The 16992-nt window shown below is 44.9% G+C and overlaps 2 protein-coding genes across 9 annotated transcripts in view; one reads left to right on the top strand and one right to left on the bottom strand.

The window, feature by feature from the left end:
- BRD1 (bromodomain containing 1) overlaps positions 1-10451 on the bottom strand; it is a 65451-nt gene extending 55000 nt beyond the window's left edge. For 2 of the 3 annotated variants that reach the window (XM_083860008.1, XM_083860010.1), the window contains exon 1: positions 8112-10451. The gene's annotated coding sequence lies outside the window, so the exon portion shown is untranslated. Of the gene's footprint in view, positions 1-2026; positions 2156-8111 lie in introns of those variants that run through there. The other variant, XM_083860009.1, reaches the window with a different exon arrangement.
- ZBED4 (zinc finger BED-type containing 4) overlaps positions 2758-16992 on the top strand; it is a 36247-nt gene continuing 22012 nt past the window's right edge. For 2 of the 6 annotated variants that reach the window (XM_083860001.1, XM_083860006.1), the window contains exon 1: positions 12765-12901. The gene's annotated coding sequence lies outside the window, so the exon portion shown is untranslated. Of the gene's footprint in view, positions 2912-3756; positions 4745-4803; positions 5130-10617; positions 12237-12764; positions 12902-16992 lie in introns of those variants that run through there. The other 4 variants (XM_083860004.1, XM_083860003.1, XM_083860005.1 and 1 more) reach the window with 4 other exon arrangements.

Genomic DNA, 16992 nt, shown 5'->3' with positions numbered 1-16992 from the left:
AGATCAGAATGGACTCAAGAAATAATCAAGAAACACAGTTTACAGTATGTTTCCCTCACATAATTGCATTTTAATTCTGTCTAGATGTAAAAGTCTGTTTTGGTATTTTTAATGTCCCTTTCTACATTTTAGCTGGTTGTGTATATGTTCATAGTGGCTCCTGAGGATAGAGACTGTTTTGGAAAAAATACAAAGGGAAGAATGAGAGGTGACCTTCAGAAATCAAAAACGTGTAGCTTGTCCACATTACCTAAGCCCAGTACCACAGAAAAACACATTAATGCTATGTTTCCAAGCTCTCCATTCCCCTATGTTTCCAAGATTCTCGAGCATGGCTTCAGGCAGGCATTAAAAACAGGAAGAAAATACTCAAAAGCACAAGATCTTTCATCTTGCTTAAAGATTTAGGACAGCTGTTGCAAAAGTCAAATGAACTGTATGAACCAGACTGATTAAAAAATGATTGAGCTAACATATAAGTGTACTATAATACTCAACAGTGACTGCAACTGACTTAGGGAGGAAGTTACAGTCTCAAATACAGCATGGATACCCTACAAATAAAATGTAATACACACAGAATTGAAACTGGCAGTGTTTAGGCCAAATTTCATGCAAAATTAGCGTGGATAATTTAAATGCCCCAGAGGCCAAAGCAGTGTTTTGTTTTTCCAAAATTCTTTTCTTCCCAAGTGTTCTATAAATACTCTATATGAAGACCAGAGTTCTGCATAGCAGACTCATGACCTACAACCGGTTTGCTTTTCCTAGGCAATTACCAGCTAGCATTTCTCTCTCCCTCACCCCTTTCCCAGTATCCTGAAGATTGATAGGAATGAGGAGCAAGACCTAAATTTGAAGAGTAAACTAAGACAAGCTTCCATTCAATGCTCACAAAGATACTTCATTAACCACACACAAAATTATTTTAATGCACTTCTGTTAGCACTGTCCTGCCTTCAAAGACTGTGGGATATAAACCAGGAAAGTTATCCACAGCTCTCATCTCCCAGCATTGCATCAGCTACTTGGGAAGGAAATCACCAGCAGACGTTTCTCCTCACCATAACAGTACACGGAGACAGCTCTTTCTGTGAAATACACAGCATGAGGAAAAAAAAGAAAGGGTGTGGAATAGCTAAAACCAACATGAAAAGCACAGTACCATCTACTTCTAAATTACAATCTCTGCCCTAGTTACCTTCTTCCTCTTCAAATAAACTCTCTTTGGCCCCTGGATCCCCTGCTCAGTGGACTAAGGAATTCCATTCTCAATGGCACTTTCACGTAGATCATTTAAAAAAGACACGGGAATGCTCTTTAGCCCCAGACACTGAGGGACGGCAATCAAACCGCCTGCAGGCGCACGGGGCGGACCCCACCCTCCGCCTCGGCCGGAGCGACTCCCTGGGCCCGGGCCGGAGCGAGGGCTCTCGGCGCCCGGCCAACGTGCGCGGGCACGGCCGAGACACGCGGAACACCGGAAAAAGCCCGCCGAGGCCGGATCCCGCTCACCGCCCCATGCCGCAGCCATCCCGGAATCCTGCCCCCGGAATCCTGCCTCCCGCGCGGGCTGCCCCCGCCCCCGGCCCGCCCTCGCCGGTGCCGCGCCAACACTTCCTGCCCACGCCCAGGGAGCCTCCAGCGCGCTCCCTCCCCTCCCGCCGATGGTTCCTGCCCGGCGCGGCGCTCCCCCCTCCCGGCCCCCGGCAGGATGGTTCCTGCCCGGGCCCATCATCTCCAGCCCTTCCCAACAGTCACTCCCTCCCCGCCGCGAAAATACTCGGCCCACAAATATGGCGGCTGACAAAACAGCTCCAGCGGCGCCCTCCCTCCCTCCCCCAGACCGCCGCGCTCGCCTCGCCTCCCCGCCCGCCCGCCGCTGCACCCCCCGCAGGCTGCCGTGCCCGGTCCGCCCCGCTCCTTCCCCCACGCCGTTCTCCCGTCCCGCTGCGGCGGGACCCGCCGGCTCCCGGCCCCGCAGCCCCCGCCCGCCGGCCCCCGCCGCCCACCCGGCCGTACTCACGCTGTGGGAGCCGCCAAAGAGCGGCTGACAGACCTCCCGCTCCGCCGCTGCGGCCGAGGCTCGGCCGGGTTAATGGCGGAGGCCCCGCCGGTGCTGCCGCCTGGCCCCGCGTCCGGCAGCCGCGGGCGGGCGAGCGGGCGCTGCGAGGGCCGCGCTGCCCGCGGGGGGCACCCGGCGCTGGGAGCGGGGCTGCTGCTGCCGCCGGGCGCGGCGCATTCGTGAGGCGCGGGGCGCGTCGCCGTCCGGCTGCGGGCTCGGCGCTCGGCTCCCGGGGCTGAGCGGCTCCCCTCCCCCCGCGGCACAAACAATGCGGCTTCACCACAGCGCTGCGCCGACGGGGGGGAGGCGGAGAGGCGGGCGGGGAGGGAGGGAGGGAGGGAGGGAGCGAGGGAAGGGACGTGAGGGCGCCAGGCACCGCCCAGCCCCGGCGCTGCCGCCGCCGCGGGGCGGGGCCCGCTCGCCGCCGCTCCCGCGCCCGGGGCCGGCACCGGCCGCGCTCGGGGCGGGAACGCGCTGGCCCCGAGAGCGCCGCGCTCCCCTCCGGACCGGCCGGGCCCGGGCCCCGGCCCCGGCCCGAGCCCGAACCCGCCGCGCGTCCCTGGTAGAACATTCGAACGGCCCAGCGCGGGGGCCACGGAACGGACGGAGGCGGGACGCGGCTCGTTACAAAACCGATGCTCAAAAGTTGAAACGAGTGGTATTTATTATCTCTTGAGGGGGGAAGTCCAAGCTCAAGATTCCTTTCGTAGACGATGTGTTTGAAAGTCAGCTCTTTCGTGCTCTCTGGGTCAAGCAGCTGCTTGTTGATTAACTGATAATAGCCTTACATTCTGACAGAGAAAAAGGTTATTTCTGGCTCCCTCTGCGAAGGACACCCTTTGTTAGGTATTATTTTTAGACAGCCATTGCAGCCATATTCGAGAACTGGAGGATTTTACTGCAATACGTTTCTGCAAGGCAGCTGCAGCCACATCCTTTAAAAACGACGTTTAGATGGCCCAGCCTAACACAAACACTTGCCTGTGCCGATCATCCAGAACAAGTCCTGAATATAGTAAAAAGCAAGTGCTTGAGAGTAGGTGTGATCCTCTCTACCCATTAGTATTTAGCATCCACTCAGCTAAATTGCTGCAAAACAACTTACCAATTCATTTTTTATGTTTTCTCTAGCAGTCAGATGTTTCCTTGCCTCAAAAACTAGCTGGTCCTACGATAAATATATGACTAGGAAATCAGAAATAGATACACCTGTTATTACTAGTAGAAAGTTAATTAAAGTCCAGAGAGTTTAAGCAACTAGGCTATGGAAATCCTGTAGAATAGGAAAAGTACTTTCCAAATTCTTTTTTCCTCATCAGGGACCATTCAGCACACTGATCTCTGAACAAAACACACGTGATTAAAGCAGCTAACACTTGTGAAGTCTGCTCAGTGTAGACCCTTAGGCTCAGACAGACAAAATACCTTCAATTTCCGATATAAGAAAGTTTGTATGAACTATGGAGGCCATCTGGTCATTTGTGTAGTTGCCTGTGAGGACGTACTCTCCAGTAAAACTGTTTTAGTTAACCTGCCATCAGTCTCAGAAGTCTTACAACAAGCTGATACAAGTTAGTGTTGCACTGCAACTCAACCTGTGATAGAAAGGTATTAAAGAGGGAGCATCATAGCATATCATGTACATTAGTGTGCAGAGTATAAAAATGAATAGAAATAACGTCAAAAACCTAATAATATTATGATAAGGAAATATGTTGGTTTAACTTTTAAGGGATGATTCATATGTGTGTCTGCTGTGCAGCTCTACAAATACTTTTTAAGTAGAGACATGTTTTCCTCAGAAACCTTGATGGTGTCCACATTCTAATGTGTCTAACACACAGCAAGTCTGGCTTTTTTCCAGTTTCTTTTTTTCTGCCAGGTGGACTACAGCGTTCCATAGTTGCTGGATATCCCTTTAATACTGTGATATTCATTGTTGGTATGTGCACCATTTGACCACTTTTCTGTAATTTAAACTCATGCCTCTAGATTCTCCCAATTACTCTCAGTAAGAAAGTGGTATGTGGAGTTTTCGCTGTGGACCATCCAGGCTAGGACATAGAACTCAGGTCATTCTTTCATATGGCATTTCAGAGCAACAACACAAACACCAGGACATGCTCAACAAAAAGCTCTGGATTAGGAGCCTTAGACTTCAAAATAATTTCTCATTGACCTTATGGCAGGCTACTAGAGCAGGATGCTCAATGTCTCCAATTTAAATATTAGTACATGAGCCCACATATTTCAAAATAGAACAGTATGTAGTAATTGTCTGGGGCATCTGACCAGTCCTCAGCACATGTCCCTATAACCTCAAAGATCTGTTATCTTTGTCTTTTCCACCTCACAAGTGAAACATGTTTACTCAAAAGAGTACAATTCTACTAGCATACAGTTCAATTTCAAACCAAAAATAAGAAGCCCTCTGATCCATAGTTTGATGGCAACAGACTCCTCACTACCTTCTTTCACACCCGTTCAACATTTGCAGGGGGCTTCAGTTCCAATCCTTTAAAATCCTCTCACCCCTACCTGGCAGCAACAAAATGTTAACCAAGTTGCCAATGCTGACTCATTCTGCATGGAAAACTTCACAGACGGAGGATCTTCTGCCTACCAGCTTTCACCCCCTAGTTGTCAAATTCTCAACAGAATCACTGCAAGAAAGATCACGTAAAGAAACACAATTGCTATTTATCTGCCTCGGCAACCTCCTCTATTTTCTGGTAGAATCAAACTTCATTAAACACATTACTATGTTTCTAAAGTGTATCACTTTTGTTTTACAGATTAAAAAACGTCAACTTAAGACTCACTACAGCATTAAATACTGACAGGGGTACTGACCTACTGTGGATGCAACTTTGTAACCCCCTCCCGGCCTAGACAGCAGGCTGGTGAAGGGACAAGAAAGATTCGGAACTCACTCCACACCTTTCTTAGAACCTGCAAGGATCTGCATTTCGAGAAAGGTTTTGGACTGCCATAACATACACATGTGGATCTTCTTCCTATCATGGCTAACCTTGCATGAGACACTTCTGTATGATGCCTCAAGGTAATGTATCACCGGTAGTTTTCAAGTTTGGCTTCTCCATTATACAATTTACACCTTCGCACTCATCTATGAGCTACAACATTACCATAGTCCTCTCATGCAACATAAGAATACTTTTAGATCTCACATTATTTCAGCAGTCATCTTGTGGGGCACTTGGTAGAATACTTGTGGGAATGACTTTGAAAGTTCACAAAAGAAAGGTTGTCCCCAAACCTCAGAGAAGCCAGAACAGCATTCACTGTGGAAAAGATGTTGTAACCTTATTAATAGACATATTACAGCAGTCTGCTGACAAAATTTTGACTGTTTATTTTCAGTCTATGGGGTGATGGTGCAGGATCACTCTGCATCTTCTGGGTGATCTTTGCAAATACTTGTATTTACAGAAAAATAACAGGTCTCACTGATCCATCTCCTTTTTTTTTTTTTTTTTTTTTTTTTTTTTTTTTTTAATCATTTTTATTTATCATTGATACCTTGTCAGAAAGACTGGTATGTCATACCAGACTGTGTGGAATATATGGTCCAAAGTCCTAGATGACCATCCCAGAATTAAGATCAAATTTTTAGATTCAAATATATAAGAGAAGTGTCGGTCAATTTTACTCCTACTTGTTTACCGAATATATTCCTTGTTCTCTAGTTAGGAAGAATTGTCTGGATTTTCCTTCTCACTCACCTGATCTGGAAGTTTTAGCTGTATTATGAAAAAAAGGGGAATAAAAATTTAATATTATTGATGTACATAATGTTCACCAACTGCTATGGAATCAAGGATTTTTTGTTTCTTACAGCCTCAGTAACTCCTACTTCCTTCATGTACCACCTTCCTCATTCTCACAGCCAAAGTGGTTCTTTGTTTATAAATTGGTAGGACCCTTTGGTCTGACCCTTCAAAACAGTCCATGTCAATCCAAACAAACAGTCTTCACCAAAACACAAGTTTAAAAACAGACTTGTATTTAAAGACTGTGCCAGTGCCTTTTATGGTACTGATGAAGGTCCAGAGACCTTTTACCATCAGAGCTCCACCAGCTTGATCAGGGTGCTTGCTAAGAAATACCTCTGTGAGCTGCATCTGCTAAGCAGTCCTATGGAATGTTATCTATAGATAAGCTTGAAGATTATTTGACAGAGTGGTCTTCAAGTAGTAAAGCTGCTATGCAAAGGCCCTTACTCCATTTCCATTTAAGCATTTGTTAGCACTGCTTGGGGTCACCTATTGCAAGAAGAGGTATGTATCCTGTCACTTACTAACAGAGACATACACCAAGCACTTTGCTGAGACACATGATTGACAGGGAAACCTACTGCCTGCTTTACTTATCCACTATCCTGAATCCTTTAACATCATGTACCTTTAGGATCTTGCAGTTTTAAGATGGTCTCTACAATATATGCTCTCAATATTGCATGGTGGAAGTGAGGATTGAGCTCACTCCTCCAGACATTGCAAAGATGCAAAACCAAACTCCATGAGTAGGATATACATGAAAAAAATATGTAAAATATGCTTCAATAATACAAAACAAAAACACACACACAAATTACAACATGCTGCAGCACAAGCACAGAGCTTGCCCATGTACTGACCTGTAGGTCAAACAGCAAAACTACCATCTAGTATTTTAGAGACTATTTTATCAAGAACAAACCCTTGGAAAAGAGTTATTGGCACTCTCATGTATAATGATATTGCTGATTCCGAAAGAGTAGACAGAGCCATAATCAAGAGAATAATATTGCCTTTTTCTTCTGCCATTGTCTCTTTGATATTAATTACTCAAATCCTAGTGTTTAGTTTGGCACCTTTTCATGTTCTGCATAGTAATTCCCCCATAGTAAAGGTCTTTGTGGGAAGCTATTCCTGCCACAGTATAACTGCCATCAGAACAACCCCTTCATAAACAAGTCACCAATTATCTTTTTAGCTTCTAGGAGTTCCTCCCTGCATGATCAGATGAAAATGATTACCAGCACAAGAGAGCAGCAGTAAAGTCAATCTAGGATTTGGGAGTGCCCCTTTAGCACCACCAGTTATTAGCCATCATTAGTTTAGCTTACAAAAGCAGCTGCATGTTTAGAACTGGAGTGTCTGTCAATTCACACAGCACCACTAACTGAGCCAAGTTAGAGCATCAGTGGTAATGGGTAAGAATCAAAAAACAAAACAGTAATTGCTATGCAAAAAGTTCTAAATATATTGTACTTGCACAGCAAAGAATTACAAAACAGCATGGCTAAACAATCTACATTGGATTTTGACCTCTCTTTTTTTGCAAGACACACTGAGGAAGCCTCAGTAGCAGATATAAGACAGAATTTATGGAAAGTTAATAATAAAAAAAAAGGGACCTATTTGAACTGAACAGCTTTGCCAAATGCAGCCATAGCAAAGGGAAAACAAAGTGTGCTCCATACCTGTATCTGATACACCATGATTTTTGACAAATACAATTTCTTTTAGTTTCTGTGGTTGTTCTCCCGATCAGGTTTGAATTTCAAAAGATACCTGAATTTCTGATAAATGAAGTAACTTCTTAAGATAGCATAACCCATGTAAACAATATTATGCCAATACATTGTTATCATCTCCCTTTCCTCTACACTGGAAAGGATTCTCTACACAGCATTCATCCAAGCAAAGACAAGTTGCTCACTGCCTTCATAAAGTTTAGTTATACATGAAGTTTATTTTATTTATTGAAACCCATAGAGTGACTTCCCTATTTTCAATTCCTCTGGTGTCAGTTTAAAAACTTGCAAATATAATACGAGATGAGGTATAAGCTCTGAGGGAAGTTCTTTTTCTAGTTAGCCCCCACACAAATATGTATCTCTAAGAAACAATCTCCAATGTTTACAATGAGTTAATACTCCAGCCTTAATACAATTAGGTTAAAATTCAATTAGCAATGAGACCTAAATCCAGTCTTAATTACTTTACTATCTCTTCCTCGTTCATTCTAGAGGACAAACCTGGTCTGCTGATGATTAAGATGGTTTGCAATGGAGGAAGTTTGACTGTTAGAATCCCTAGTCATATGTCACAGAAGAAATCTAAAAATAGATTCAGAATTAAAATCTTGCCTCCTTGTTTATGTGGGGAAGGATTACAAGAAGGTGACATCAAAATCTGTGAAGGAAAAAAAAGTGAAAAATACATCAGAAGTAAGACAACACATAACATCCACAAAAAAGCCTGAACCACCAAGAGCAACTGAGATGGCCTGTGGCCTGTAGCTTCCTCTGTTCAGAGAAACCAAACTCGTGTATCATTTAACAAGTAGTAATGAGCCTTACACAACTTTGTTTGTCCCAGACTTGCTATTGCCTCAGCCAAGGCCTGATGCTGCCTAATAAAGAGAACTTCCAAACTCATGTATCTGATACTGATGGCTTCATAATGTAGACGAAACCTCCACAGGCCAAATAAAAATGCTTGAATAGGAACTTCAAACTGACCATTTCTGAAAGACATACTCCAGCACCATGCTCACTCCACATAAAGGGCAAGTATGAGTAAATCCTGTCAACATGCTATTATTATATAATCAACTCCAAGTCAAAAATCAGTGACATACATCTCTGATGTGCTACAGAGTGAGGAAGATGGAGATGAAACAGTTGTGTTTGTAATAAATGAGGTAATTAAAATAAATGCACAAGGGCACCATGGTTTTGGCAGTGACTCCTTGCTCCTAACTACTGTGTGATTGCTCATTCCTTATTTCCCAAGTATCCATCTTGACACCTTGGATCTGATGAGCAGAGGCAAATATCCACTGAAATAAATGGGTATGTATGCTAAATATAAGTACTTTCCTATGTTACAAGTTCTTAGAAAACATATCCCTGTGATAGATACTAAATTGGACATCCAAACTCAGTACTTTTGACCTTTATTTTAAGGTTTTTATCATTAAATTGACATTGCCTAGGTAGGTTCCTGGAAGAGGCTGGAGCCTATGCAAGGAGAAAAGGAGAAAATTCCATTAAGTGTATTACCTCAGTGCATACAAAAATCTGTAATTCTTTGTGCATTATTTAAGAAATATTATCTCTTGATGTAGTTTTAGTCTTCATGAATTCATATGGAAAATGCATCACTGATGCAGAAGCTACTAGAGGTGAAGCCAAAGGTTTAAGTGAAAAAAGCTTACCAGAGCAAGTCTGGAGATAAATATTAACTGCTCGATTTTGCTAAAACAAGGTAATGGCATCAATACTACTAACTACACTGTTATTATCAACATTTAGTGTTTCCAAATGTATACAAATGCAAAAAGATAGAACTACAGCAATTTATCACTACAGTATCAATATTATGTTTACTACCAAGAAAGAAATGGAAGGAAGGAAGGAAGCAATAAAACTAGATTAAGATGAGTCGCCCAGTGAGTGACTGGAGACACCCTGGGACCACAAAACACAAAATTCTGTCTGTAGTACTAATCATATACAATTGGCTAATCACATAATATTGAAATAGATGCATTCAAAGCATATGTTAAGTTCTGTCACACAGTAGGATGGGATATAAGAATTTAATTTAGTTTACAACTAGTCTTAAGCTCTTGCTATAGACTCCTTGAGTGCCTTCCAAGTTCAAGGTACACCCCACTACTGAGAAAGACAGAGAGATGGTTACTTACAGCCACATAAGTGATGTTTCTTTCTTCTCTGAACCTGTAATACCTATTTTCCAGAGAACCTGAACAATTTATTTGGAAGCATGGTCTCCTAACTTCCCATTATTCTCCAAAACATAATGAGGAGCCAAATACTTACAGTTTGCTCCAGGGACTGGAGTGAGAAATTACTTTTTTATATTCATTTAATATCATATCACTTTTAATTCACATCAGGTTCAGTTAACCATGCAAATAAAGATGTTTATTCACAATATCTGAAACAGATAACAAGATTATAAATGCATAAATGGAAGAAAAAAATCAAAGAAATAAATTACTCTTCTGAAGTTAAATAATGGAAGTTTTGGGTTCTTCTTGTCAGGATGCCTTGCAGATTTTCCTCATCATCTGTCTTCCTAAATGACTATCCTCTTTCACATACTTGCACCTCACACTGCAACCTTTATGGAAAATCTTTATCCTTAGACTGCCACCACACCAGTGCTGCTACATCCACCACAAGCCGGCAGTCTGGAGCCTTCTCTAGGAATTGCACTTACTTACTCTTTCTTTTGCCAGTCACCAAATCACCACCTCTGTATTTTATTCATCACATTAGTTGTTTGTTTGTGAGATGATGTTCCGGATCCAGTTTTGCTCAGATTTTTAAGACTTGAATTCTTGAGTTTCCAGAAAACAACAAGAACAGAGAAATTCCAATTTATTTCAATCAATCTGTGATTTACACCTGTGGATTATATACAGAGTCACTGATTGGTTCTCAAGCCACCTAAAAGATAATTTAAATAAATAATTAACTTCCATTAATCTCAACTTCCCTAACCCTCAAGGAAATTTGCAGAACAGAATGTATGAAAAAATGAAGAGGTACAGAGAGGTGATTGCAGAAAGAGTAACATGCAGTGCATAAGTGCAAAATTAATTTCTAGTCTTTTTAAATTTAGTGTAAAATTTTCAACTATGAATTGTAAAACTCTCTAAAATCACAGCTGTTGAAAAAGGCAGTTAACAAAGCCCCACATTCTGATATTTAATATTTCCATATTGTAATATGTCATTCCAACTGTTGCAATTTTATAGCTCTCTAAAAGATGCTTTATGAGGTGACATATTTGGATACTAATAATAACAGTTGTAGCTATCATCACTGCCGCAACTTTCTGTCAGCAGATTGGAGACAGAGACTTCTGCTCTCGCACCTCTGTCTAGTTACTCTGTCTAGTTGGCAGATCTAGCCAAGATCAAACTTCGACTGCATTTGTAACAGTGAAAGCCAAGCAAGTCCAAGTAACTTCACCTCAAATCCCTTTGGCCTCAGTCAGCTATAGTAACTAATATATATACTATATATATGGTATTGTCTGTATATACATATATATACACACTGATACAGTTGAATTCTACCAATAAAAAGAAACTGTAAATTAAAAAGCAATAAGGAACAAAGGTCCTATTCCTGCACACAGTGTAACAACTATTTTGTTGGGAGTTTGAGTAGTGTATGAGTAAACAAAACAAAAACACCAAAAAAAAAAAAAAAAAAAAAAAAAAAAAAAAAAAAAAGAAAACCTGACATGAGATTTACAAAAGAAGTTTTAACCACAACAGATTATTTACTGTATGTTGACTGGCAAAATCCATTTAGAAAATCACACCAGTACTTAAGTACAAACATACACCTAATACGGCAGAATATTGAAAAGCTACAATACTTCAAATTAAAAAGCTATCAACTGTTCTCTTCATACACTGCCGTATATCCAACCAAAAGACTCTTTAAATCTGTTCAAATTACAAAGGAAAAAAATTAACTGATGAAAATAACTCAGTTCAAAAAGCAAGGACTTCCTTAAGCACTGTCTCTCTAAATACTGTCTTAATCTAAAATTTAACATTGTTTCCAACCTCGTACTGTTTATGGTACTCTTAAATTTTTCTTCTGTTTTCACTCCCAAAGGTGACCAGCGAGTTATGACTACCAACAATTAAGGCAAAGGAAGTGAAATCTATGACTGCCGCTGGGAATTTGACAACAAATGTCACAATCACAGCAGATTATATCTCACTCTGCTCTCCAGAGAAATTACATACACCAAAAGGACCCAACAAACCGCCCTTCTTCACCCTCACCCCACCTGAAAAGCCTGGATAACCCGGGCCATTGATAACCTTAAATAAAGTCTCTCAGTTGGAGAAGGCAATCACCAACCTACAACCGAACTGCCGAACTGGAGGAGCTTTATCCAGAACAGGACCTTAAGCATACAGCTGGTCACTGTTTCCCTGAACCGGCCCCATGCATTCCCTTCAGCCCCGCACATCCTTCCCTGGGTGCCCGCTCAGGTGAGACCCACGGGCCACGCCCGAGGCCCATCCCGAGGCAGACACTACACCAAAACGGCGCCCAGACGCAAACCGGCTGTGCGTGAGGCCACGCAGACCCATCAAGGTGGGTTTAACTGCGGATACAAACAGTACAGGCTAAATTCCTGACAAGGCGAGTGCTGCGCTCGGAACGGCGTGTCCGTGCCCGCTCCAGGCGGCCCAGGGAAGCCTCTCCGCGGCCGCCCGTGGGGAGTGCGAGGCGCCCGCCCGCGGCCTCCCGGGGAAGGCGCAGCCGGGCGGGCGGAGGCCCTGGGGGTCCCTTCCAGGCCCGAAGTGCCGCAGGAACCGCCCCGAACCCGGCCCGCCGCCCTCGGAGCCAACACGACCACCGCCCTCAGCCGCCCCGGGAACGAAGTGGGGTGCAGCGAGCAGCGGCCGCGCCCTTGCGGAGAAGGCCGGTGTCCGGCCCCGGTCCCCTGAGGCGCCCAGGGCGCGGATGAAGCGGACGGAGCGGACCCCGCTGTCCCCGCGCTCGGGGCCGGGCGCCGCCATTTTGCGGCCCGCGCGCTGACATGTCGCGCGCCGTGCGTGGCACCGCCCCCGCGCCTGCGCCCCGCGCCCGCGGCGGCCGAGCCGGGGCAGCTGCTCAGCGCCGCGGCGGCGGCGGAGACAAAGCGCCGGGTAATGAATGGGACGGGCCCGCCCGGCCCTTCCTCTTAACTCCTTCGGGCCCGGCCGGGCGGCGGCAGCGGCGACCTCCGGCTTCCCCCGCGGCGGCCGCCCGGGGAGGTGAGTGGTACTGCTCCGGCACCGGGCGGGCGCCGGGCAGGGCGGTCCGTCTCTCCGGTCCCGCACCCCCCTCCCCCTGCCGTGCCCGCCGCCGCCGCGTTCGGCCTCAGCGGCCTCGGTGCCTTGCGCGGCCGGGGACCTGCGCCCCGGGCCCGGCGGCGCCTTGTCCCTCCCGGGACCGCCCGCGGGACAGCGCCGCTAGGCCGGGGAGGGGGCGTGTGGCGGCGGGGCAGTGCAGGAAGCCGGGAACCAGGCCCGCGGTGCCGGCTCTATTGTCTGCGGGGCCCCGCGGGGGGCGCGGGCGGCCCGGTGAACGGAGGTCGCTGGTGCTTGGGGGTTCGGGGCCGTCCCGGGCCGTCCGGCGGGCCCCGCCGCCCCTGCCCCGGAGCGGGGTGCCCGCCCTGTGCCGGGTGCGCCTGGAGCCCCCGGCTTTGTGCGCGGGCCGGGCCGGGCCGGGCCGGCGGGACCCGCCGCCCACCTGGCGGGGCCGCAGGAGCCGGGCCTGCGAGGGGAGCGAGCGGTGACCATGTGGCCGCTGCAGCCCGACCCAAGATGGCCCGGGCGGCCCCGGCGTGCAGACCCTGCCGCTCTCCTCGGGGTGCGAACCGGGACCGCCTCGGGTACGGGCTCCCGAGCCGGGTGCCGGGACCGGGAAGCCCGGGAAATCCTAAAAAGCATTTCCCCCCCCGAGAAACAGGGCAAGAGGTGGGCAGGCGCCCGCCAGCGGCTTCGGCCACGGCATAAGCACCGCGTCTGTGCTTGTGTGCGGTGAAGTTCAGCCATCCCTCCCGGGCAGAGCCGCTCAAGAATGGTGTCTCGGAAAAGTGCAGATTTTAGCTTTCACATAATGCTGCTCTAGTTTTCTGCTTGGAGCGTGGCAATTTTGCTTAAAAATGTCTCTTGTAGCTTCTAGATCTACACTGAGACAAACGCTGATGTTAGAGTGCTTGTGTTAGAATGCTCACTGGAGTTCTCAGGGTGTCCAATACACCTAAAGTTGTCTGCTGTACATGCAGCAGACTGCTTTAGACTAAATAATAGTATAAACTAATTTATACTAGAAGTATAAGGACATGTATTTTTGTACTGAAATACAGTAGAGTATTAGTAGAGCTGACCTTTGCAGTGTAGAGACTTCCCTCTGCAGTGTTTATATGTTAGAAGCAATCCTGTCTTGTTTCTGGGGAGTTCCTTTGAGAGATTTCAATAATTTAGCATGAGCTGTCATGCTACACCTATAATACTAAGCAGAGAAAGCTTTTCAAGCCCCCATGATATGAATGTACTTTACAGACTTTCCTTACATGTTGTCCTTATGTCCCACTATACATGTGTATCTGTTTTGCTTTTCAAGACCATGAGCACAGCACTTTTCTTTTGAAGGTTATCTTCAGTAATGCAGTTGTTTCACTTTAAGAGCAGGCGTGCACCCTTGGGAGGCCATTCATGGCTTACATACTGAGGGGAGTGAAGTCTGGAAGACTTTATCAACTATCCCCAAGATACTATGCTGCTACTCTAGGAAACCTGTGTTTGTGCAAGTGCTGGGCAGGGACATTCTAGTTATTATTCACTATGGAGACTGGTTTTGTAGAGGAAAAAATTCTGTTCAAAACAAATTAAATTCTTTGGTGTACTTTTAGAAATTTGACTGCTGTCCAGTAGGTATAAGACCAACAGGCAAGGTGCTAACAATTTTTGTACAGTTGGATATGTGTCTACTTTGGTACTTCATGTTGCTAGTACCTTGCAGCTTTAACAGATGTTGAGGAATTTATTCCGTAGGAGTTCTCCAGAGCAGTCAAATGTAAGAATTGATTGAGAATAAGTAAAATGAAGTACCTAAACAAAGCATCTCAGAGAAAAGTTTTCTAAACATTTGTACTGTTACATAACAACAAGTATTTTACTTCTTGTGGTGTAACACCCTCTCATCCTTGTGACTGCTCTGTGTTCTTGGAAGCTCCTGGTGAGCCTTGACCAGAGCAGCTGAGTGGTGAAGCGTCCCGTGCCTGTCCCAGCCGGGCCGTGAGGCACTCCCTGATCGTACTGGAGCTCTGGCGTGAGAGGATAAGGATACAAAGGATAAGCAATTACCTCTTGTAGCCTTGGTAAACCATTTACCTGGATACAGCCCGAGTGGAACAGTACCATTGTTACTGCGCTTTGGGGAAAAAAGCTTAGTAGTTACTGACTTCATTCATGGTCAGGAAGGAAGGCTACTGATGGCCAAAGTCAATCATCTTCTGACCTTATAACCAGCAGTCCTAAGTGAGGCTGTTTGAGCTCATCTGGACTGCAGCAGCCTGTGCCAGGGCCTCCCAGAGCTCACAAACCCTCAAGTTGGTGGTACCCAAGGGCTGTCAGCCCCTCACCCCCATCTGTGTTCCTCAAGGTGCAACCATTGCCTATCTGGAAATGCAAAGGGCTTTGACATATTTCAGTGAATTCAAGGGGAATTTTTCATAGGAGCCTTTACACACATAGGAATAGGTGTACACATGATTTATCTGTGTGTATGTGAATGGACTATGGTACAAATGTTACTATTTTGAATCCATAGTTAAGTCATTGTTATAGTTGTTGTGAAAAGTATCAAATCACTTTGATAAATGTTTAAGTACTCAAGTATTAAGTGCTGCTATATCCTTCTGCACCCTTATCTTTCCACCCATATCCTTTGCAGTCTAACTGCTTTTGCATTCACAGCTTTTGTGTAAATCATTCCAAATTGCTTCTTATTTGATCTTCTTTTATATGCTTTAGTCTGTGTAGTAAGTAGTAGAGTGAGTGAACCTTGCCATTGAACTCTGTAAAGCTGCATTTTCACATATCCATATTAAACCCTGCTTTTGTCAGTGCCTTTGGCAGTGGTTAAGCAGTCAAACCACTCATTCATGACATCTACAGAAGGCAAAATCATGACACGTATGGCATCCTCATTGATAATGTGAGAGGCAAAATATAGAACAGCAGAGGGCTATAGACAGGTGATGGGCTTAGAGTAATGTTTGCTGTCTTTCTGTTACTTTGTCTGCTGCAGCCTCTCTATCTGATGCTTCCCCCTGCTATGGCTTATTTGAAACCAAGACAGTAAACGTCCAGAGCAAGAGTTGTGTTTGCAGAACAGCACTGTCACAGGTGGTTAGTGCCGAGGGGGTCTTCTTCAATAAACATTAACACATCACTAAGACATATAACAGGACCTTGGAAAAACCAGAGGGCAACAGAATTTTACATGTTTATTTAAAATTGTCTGTCCACTAGAGTATTCTATCAAATACTTTTAAAAATTAGGTATTACAGAAGGAAGTGGCCTTTGAGCCTGCTGGATCTTTCTGTTTTCTTCTCCCTTTTTTCTTGGAATTTGTTCTCTTTGTGTTTTTAGAATCCTAAATACATTAACTTCTGAGGGATTTTTTTTCCTCTGAGAAAATTTGAGTTGAAGAATGTATATGTTGTATTTCCCAACAGCTTGCTGCATTTTATTGCCATTCATTGTGAAGAATATTTACAGAGGGGTTTGTAAATCCTGTTTTTTTGCGGCTCACATTTAATTTTTTAAGAGCTTCATCTTCAAAGTGAGCATGTTTTGTTATGCGGTTGCCACTGTAATGAACAGTTAAAATAATCAGCCATGTGCAAATAACATGATGATATATGTATATTGGCTTAGTTTTATATAGAAAAGAACATTATAGATACTTTAGCGGGAAATGTTGCACCAGTGTTTAACTTACCATGACTGACGTCTTTTTCTGAAGTAGGAAGGATCTTTGTATTTTAGCGGTATCAACATAAATTAATGTAATTTACATAATGTTGCGTGTTTTAGCGTATGCTTTCAAAACAGACTTCACAAAGAAAGAGTTCGTATATGGCAGACGTGCCTTGTTTTCTGCACATCTTTGGCTGTTTATTTTGTATTTGTTACTGGCATCTTCAGTATTAGTCAATTTACAACTATGGAATTGTTTCATTTCAGACAATTAGTGAAAAAATTGAGTGGTTTCTGTGGCCTAATGGTAGCTTTCAAGTGAAATCTAGAGTTTAAAGCTCTCAGGTCAAGAAGTAAGAAAAACTAAAGCTTT

The sequence above is a fragment of the Zosterops lateralis genome (genome assembly GCF_965231275.1).
Source record: "Zosterops lateralis genome assembly, chromosome: 4".
In the NCBI taxonomy this organism is placed as follows: domain Eukaryota; kingdom Metazoa; phylum Chordata; class Aves; order Passeriformes; family Zosteropidae; genus Zosterops; species Zosterops lateralis.
The sequence above is the reverse complement of the archived record's forward strand: the minus strand, read 5'-3'. Positions and strand labels throughout refer to the sequence as shown.